This window comes from Choristoneura fumiferana, chromosome Z (assembly GCF_025370935.1).
Source record: "Choristoneura fumiferana chromosome Z, NRCan_CFum_1, whole genome shotgun sequence".
Lineage (NCBI taxonomy): Eukaryota > Metazoa > Arthropoda > Insecta > Lepidoptera > Tortricidae > Choristoneura > Choristoneura fumiferana.
In genome coordinates, this window is record NC_133472.1 from 19,619,439 (window position 1) to 19,626,529 (window position 7,091).

General features: G+C 37.4%; 1 long non-coding RNA gene across 1 annotated transcript; it reads right to left on the reverse strand.

Moving 5' to 3' along the window:
* Positions 1-2,512: 2,512 nt before the first annotated feature.
* Positions 2,513-5,617, reverse strand: LOC141430933 (uncharacterized). The gene is made up of 2 exons (XR_012451683.1): positions 5,263-5,617; positions 2,513-2,852 (listed from the first exon to the last, which is right to left on the reverse strand). It is a non-coding gene; the product is annotated as an uncharacterized lncRNA (long non-coding RNA).
* Positions 5,618-7,091: the final 1,474 nt, after the last annotated feature.

The following is a 7,091-nucleotide window of genomic DNA, read 5'->3' on the forward strand; positions in this document are numbered from 1 at the left end:
TTAAAATTCTTCGATTCCTATGTCTATGAAAGCCGATTTTCAGCCCATAGTGCGTCACGGTGTTTGAATTTGCGTTAGTTTTTTTATTAATTTATTTTTGGATAGATAACTGGTAATCTGTGAGGATTTTTTTTCTTCTAGTATAAATCGTTATCTCCAAAGATTATATTTTCCCCACAATTTCCCCATATGTCAGTCAGAAAAATAAATCGGACGTAACCGATCTACCCTCTTCCTAACAAGTTGCCCACTACTACTGGAACTCGAAATCACTTTAAAGTCACGGCAAAATACACTCACATTTTCGTATTATCACAAACACGATCAGGTTTAACTATATTTAGCAGTGGTGACCACGTACTTGACAACTTAAAACCGTCTAGATGAAAATTTGACTAAGTGATTTATGTAATAAAAGTCAATGGTCCGTGGTCTTTTTTTTAGTCATTTATACATCTACAGTAGTAGAGCTATATACCCGAAAACTACTCAAAAATATCTATTGGTTTAAGAGAAAATCCTTATTTTTTTGAGTTATTACCGTTTTACTACGATACCATATGGTTTTTTTTTATATTAAAATTTTGTTTTATGTCTACTACTTGTAAGTAAACTATATAAAAAAAATCAAGTCAAGCCCTTATCCAGCTACGGTCTTTTTAAGTCTTAGCTCAACAAGAAAGAAACTGTTGGATTAATTGTTCACACAAATGATAGCCAGAGACATGGAAACGTTTGGCTTGAGCGCGAAGGCCAGGAATTTGTGGCTTTGGATTCAAAATATCATGTGTTACTTATTATTTATGTTACTTCCTTGTGAGCTTTGGTGTGTATGCCGAATTCGAACTCATTTGTTTCAATAATCTCTGCGTATGTACCCGTATCGTGTTCGGTAAATAACAATAATTTATTGTGTTTTGTTGTTATCCATAGCGTCATTCTTCTTTTTAAACATTACATATATCGTATATTTGTGACCCCATGATACCGACTCCGCTTCGTTTTATTTCCAGTCGATAGTATCGAAAATACGTTGATATTTAGTTACCGAAGCAAAACTATCGATACTATTGAAACGCGTCGATTGATCATTGTCGATAGTATCGATAGTATCGACCAAGTTCAGTATTATCACCTAATTTTCAATATCGATACTAGCGATACTGCAGCATGTCGATATTTTCGATAGAACTATCGCGTTATCGACTGTTTCTCAAGGTCAATTGTTCGTCACATCCTCAATTACCAAAAATTGTTTTGATATTGCCTACGTAATCATCATCAACCCAGCCTATACACGTCCCACTGCTGTAGTTCTGAGCCCTCTCGTTCTGAGAAGAGACATGTACCGCAGTGGGACGCATATTGCCTACGTAATAACACTTTCTCTCTTCGTAGGTACCAATTCATGGTAAAGATCAGGCCATCTTCATGCATTTCAGCCATCGCTTTTTTAAATATTCACACACTGATGATATTTCATCACATGTTGTTTTCTTGCCGGAGTCCAATACGACATCCCGTACATTTTCTTCATAATGAGAACGACTCGCGTGTTCGCTTTCTCTAACACCTCTGTCATCTTATGTAGGTATATACGAGTATCTTTTGTCGGAGATGTGTATTTCATTGGTCGGATTGACTTGACGCATGACCATAATATGACCACATGTCGGGTATGTCATTTGGACCATTTAGGAGAGTGAAAAACAACATTTTGCTGGCTGAAACCTATTCTCCAGTTATTTTTAATTTCGTACCCTTAGTTATACTCGTATTCATGTACACGTGAAAACTGCACGGCCGCCTTTTTGTTATGTTAAAAAATCAAAAACTTAGCAAATTGCATACTAGTAGTGATTTACTGTGAAATGAATGAAAATAGGTAATTTCACTGACAACCACAACGATGTTTCCCTAACTGACATTTTATAATCCTTATAAAGTGGCCAGTAATAAGAAGATTTGGTATTTGGTTGATTTGAAGATATGGTGTCGATTTGAAATAAAGGTATTGTGATGATTTCTCATTATGAGACTAAGACATAAAGATTCCGTTATTATAAGAAAAAAAAATAGGAATTACGGATGAGTTTAGCTTCTCAGATTTAGGATTATTGGTTTAAAAATAAAACGAACGAATGTAACGTGTTCTGTGTTTTCTGGCACACACGCGGTATACTGAATCGTAATAAACTACGAGTACAAAGAACCGCGATAGGGTTGTTGTTATTTGAATTATTCAGACTTTTCTCGATCCGATCTGACCACAATGTAAGGGTAAGCTAGAGTGGTAGGGTTCTAAGGTGGTCTAGGCATGAAAGTTATCTAGTGAACGTTCATTTTCCGTTTGTTAAGTATTTCGTTTATACGTTTTCTCGTTTTCTGGGGGCTCAAAATCTATTATATTTTATTTTTTTAATGGAACGGAAGCGTGGGTACAGCTACTAGTGCCATCTATAAATATTTGATTTATTATTAGGTAATCGATGTAAAAAAGGAGCAGCAAAACGAGATAAAAACTTTTACTGTACTCGATTTCGTCATATTCTGTCACCTAGCGTTGTGTGAAGTAAATTCCAGACAGATTTTTTTTAAATCATTAGATAACTAGTTCTCTCTCACCCCATCACCTCGGAGAAGTTTTTTTTTTTTTTTTCAAATATATTTAGCGTTCATATTTTTTTTCTATCAGCTGTTTATTATATTTAAAGAAGATGCGTTTGAGTTTATATTCCAATTCCTATACCGTCATCATTCTGTATAGTCAACCAACGAAGTTCCCGCTGTATTTTTTCAAGCTGATCTTTGTTTTCCGCAATTTTCGCTTCACGCCATTGGGTATCGGGATCCTGCAACAAATAAAAAAAAAAAAATTCGTTACCTACATTATAATATAGCGGCTATCGCAAACCGCAGCTTAGTGAGAACCAAAATACAACAATTTAAAAGATAATGTACCTAAACAAATCAATTTTCTTTTAAAATGTATGTACACATAGTATGTTTTTGTGCTGAATTTACATAGTATAAATTAGTTCGATTAGTAATTATTAACCAACTTAAAAAAAAGAAGGAAGTTCTCGATTACAACCGAATCGAATTAACCGACGTGAACAAAATTTATGTCAAAATATTTAACCGACTACAAAAAAACATGAAAATAATTTTCGAGCAGTCTGAAGTCAGTGCCTCAGCACGAGCCAGCAGGAGTGATTGAAGCCCAGTATATAACTCGTATGTTCATAAGTTTTGAGACGAATAAAAAAAAAATATCGAAAACTATTCAACTTATTTAAACGAAATTTATAATAGACGGTAGAAAAATCATTATATTCCGTAAAAAAAAGATTAAAAATGGCCGCCATTGTGCTGAACGCAGGCTTTCAATCGTGTGGGCTATACGTCGATAGCGGCACGCATCATTTCCAGCGGATACGCTACGCCTCCCTGCACAGGACCCGTTTGTGAGACTCCAGATTTGGGTAAGACTTGCGACAGGCCTTCAGCTCCAATTCAGTGAGTAGACCAGCGAATTCAAGTCTGAACTTGATGATGGCCATTCATCCGTGCTGATGAAACCTGGTAAATTTTCCATTAGCCACTTCTGTGTTAACTTCGCCTTATGTGGTGGAGCGGAATCTTGTTGGAAAGTCCAGTCTTTCTTTTTAAATTTCACAAGACCTTTCAAAATGTCAGCCTGGTAATCTTGTGCCTTCATCTAACACCCTGTTGGCAAAAATGCAGCTCCGTTGCACCGACACCATACACGAGCTACGTGATGAGTTCGCTGAATATTTTGAACAGAAGGTGAGACCTCTTTTGAGCATTTGGCATAAATTTTATTATTTTCTCGATAAAACTTCTCTTCGATGGTTAAGATTTTTCGGCAGTAAGCAATATCTTTTTGGGGTCGTGTCTGCTTAGCAACTTTCGACATCAAGCGAGCCTTAATCTTCTTTAACGATCGTTTACGTAGTGGGCTTTTCTTAGACTGTAGCACTGTAGGCCCTTGCCTTTAGATCATGTTTAAATATCTGGTTCACCGATATTCTGGAAATATTGGTGTGTAGAGCCATCTTCTTGAGTCTGACAGTGATTTCGGTGAAGCCGTTCCCTGATCAACTTGATGTTGGCTGCCGTTCTAGCCGAGCGAGGCAAAATCACGGATAGCTCCAAGACATTTTATCTGCCTAAAAATCTATGTAGAGAAATAACAGTTAAGCGCAAAACTTTCATTCCGTCCATAATTTCAACAAAGAATGAAAAACAATATTCGACTTTATTTTTTTCTAATTGATAACGTTCTAATCTAAACCATTTAAAAAGGTTTTTATCAGGCTGCCAAGCCAATGCAATTTTTTTTATTGGCCTATCATAAATCTTCTCAAAACTTAAACACACGAAGTAGTATGTGGGTGAGGTGAAGTAGACGACTATAGGGCCACTCCTGCTGGCCCGTGCTGAGGCACCTACCTCAGACTGGTAAGTAGAAAATTATTTTCATGGTTTTTTGTAGTTGGATAAATTTTTTTTTCACCTCAGACTCCCTCATTTTTAGGGTGTATATACTTTTGGCGTTTCAATTTAACGCACAGTTATCATTAAATTAGTCTATTGGAATATCATATCAAATATAAATAAATAAGTATCTTGACAGAAATTGGCTACCAAATTACCGTCACTACTTTGAAAAAATCTCGTATTATCTAAAATCAATACGAGTATGTGAACAAAATTGAACCTTGACATTACGTTCATAAAGTTCACTCAGAAAATTATATGGGTACGAGTAGGTACGAGGTACGAGTTTTCTTTTTTAAGTAGTGACGATACTTATGCATAACAATGAAACTTGTAAATTGCTTAGTTACGGTATGCTTTATCTCTTTTTAGTTGAGATTTTAAAGGCGCTTTGTTTGTACCTTAACCAATTTTGACCAAACGGTACTGCATAATACTATAAATTCAGTTGCAGCGTTATTAAAATTATCATTTTGACAAACTCAAAGAAGATGATTTTTACTGAAAATTAAGAAATCAAATCACTTATCTATCATATCTCAAAAACTACTTAACTGATATTAAACCTAAGTTAGCTAACGACAAAAAACCTCTGTTCAAAAATACCACATCAAAATCAGTAATAGCACTCCTCTTTTTGCGTCGGGGGTTTAATATCTTTGCTGTGTTTTGCCTAGATGCCTACTTGAGATACTTTTGTAGGGTCATAATTTTTTGCATTTATTTAAAAATATTTACCTCATATCTTCTCGCTTTCATTAAATCGTCCTGAATGTCTCTTGTTCTTCTGTAGCTCAATTCGTCCTCATCTCTATAAAATCTTCTGGCCATATTAAGTGGCAATACATCTCTTCGTTTTATTAGTGCGGTATTGTAAAGAATATTGTCGTCAGCCCAAATACACGTCAATAACACAATACATAAAAGAGTAATAACGTTACACAGAATTGTCGATCCGCCCATGGTGTTATAACTTGTACACATTTTATGTTCAATGTTATGCTTTTGTTTTGATATCGTCGGAGTTTTATTATGCAAAAAAGGACATTATCGCAATTGAGATTCGATTTTGAGTTAAAAATACGTAAACCAAACTGTTTAATATTGAACTTTAAGTAAAATGTCGCTTTCAGTCATGATAGGAAACAAAATAAATAAAAACTACATAAATATACCTAACTATAAACAGAAAACACCATCTAAGAGGCCCTCCTGCGGCATAGACCCCAACACACTGGCGGCATTACCTCTCTGTACAGTCAGAGAAATTCGCTGGGAGAGGTAAGCGCCAGCTCTGGGGTCTCCTGAGTGAGGTCTCTATCAGCTCTATGAAGGCCCTCATGCCAGCCGACCAGGGACCCATTGTCTCCACTGCGAGAGCCGCAAAGTCATAGTATTATAAAAGAAAAGAGTATTTGCAGCGCTTGAGAACTTGGGCCTGGTCAGCTGTAGCCCCGGCTTGTGAGCGGGTTGCCTGAATGTGGGACTGCTCGAAAGTGTCGACCGACACACGTTGCACGCTTGCCATCGTCTCTGGCCATGCCCATTCAAGGATTGCGGGCACAGAGACGGTGGCAAGCGAGCGGTGGATCAGGTGATTGATGGTGCCATTGCGAAATAAGCGACCAGCGCTTTTGGAGCATGAGAGGCCGTGACGTCCCAGCTGATCTACGACCATACCACAGGTACATATGTGGGTGATACATATTCTGCAACCAAGCCTTAAGGATATTGCTATCCTCAAGGTGCTTGGATCCAGGACCGTACCTAACTGACGGGAAGGGAGGGCGTTGAGCCATTGGCCTGACTCCGGGGCTAATACCGCCAGAAGACGGGCACGTTCAGGGTTGTCCGGGCTATTTTCCAACAGAGAAGCATGGGTTTCTTTTAGCCGAGGGGAGTGAATATGTCGTAGAACTGCGATGTTTGCTCCAGGACATGAAACACACCAAGCCTCTCTGGCCTCATTCAGGCACGCTAGCTCATCGTCGAGTAACTGTGAAACGTTTAAAATGGAACTGACGAGAGGTAGCGAACCATAAACAGAGGACAGGAAAGTCGGTACCGAAAGCGAACACCCAGCCCCCCAAATCTTATCGGGAGAACCATTTTTGTCCATGAGATACTGTCAAAATGAATATTTAGAATTTTTGGATGATTACATTATAGCGCCAGTTATAAGAGTTTATTCAGTAACTTCGATGCCCTGTATTCAGATGGCTATTTGGATTTAGTCCATTTCTTTCACTCTGCTTAAAAATACGATACGGTACGAACAGGTAGGAAAAAACCATTATGGTTATTATATTTCTAAATCATATACCTGTCGACGATTTCCAATCCGATTACTAGTGGATTATTAGTAGTTGCGTATGGATAGAAGTATGGCTTTAATGGTTGACCAACAGACCTTTTGTTCTGGCCATCCATTTTGGCAGTATTGAACAATTTGACTTAGGATAGGATCTCTACTTGTTGACTCTTTTATTTCCTCAAGTTTTTCCTGACTAACTGACAAGTTTGACACAATGAAATTCACATGCAAGTCTATGTCTTTCTCAATATCT